We start from the raw sequence: 494 nt of genomic DNA, 5'->3' as shown, positions 1-494 counted from the left end.
CTGCCGGACCCCAGCCCCGTACCCGGGGCGATGCCCGCAGCCCGGCCCCGCTTGTCCCGCTGCTCCACATCTCCGCGGAGCCAGCCGCGGCCGCGCAGCGAACCGAGGAGGCAAAAGTCGCGCAAAGTACCCTCCCCCCCAAAAAAAAAATTCCAGGGAGTCCCTCCGGCAGCGAGCTGGAGGGAGGAGGTGGAAACCAGGCACGGGGATTTGGATTAAATCCCCCTTCGCAGTACGGGCGCTCCGGGGCTTAATTTCGTGTGGCAATGCCTCGTTTGAGTTTTTCCCCACGACATTTGGAGGGGACATAACTCCCGGCCGACAGCGCCCGAGAGCGGTCGGCTCCGGTGCCCCCCACGCCTTGTCGTCCCGGGGGTGAGCGCGTCCCTCCGCACCCCGATCCCGGCCGAAGCGGGACTGCGCTCCCGGGAGCACGCAGACCTCCCTCCGCAGGTTGCCCTGCTCCAAACGCGTGTGTGGGAGGACACGCGTGG

This window comes from Aptenodytes forsteri, unplaced genomic scaffold, assembly GCF_000699145.1.
Source record: "Aptenodytes forsteri isolate BGI_AS27 unplaced genomic scaffold, ASM69914v1 Scaffold369, whole genome shotgun sequence".
Taxonomy (NCBI): domain Eukaryota; kingdom Metazoa; phylum Chordata; class Aves; order Sphenisciformes; family Spheniscidae; genus Aptenodytes; species Aptenodytes forsteri.
Note: the sequence above shows the minus strand (reverse complement) of the source record.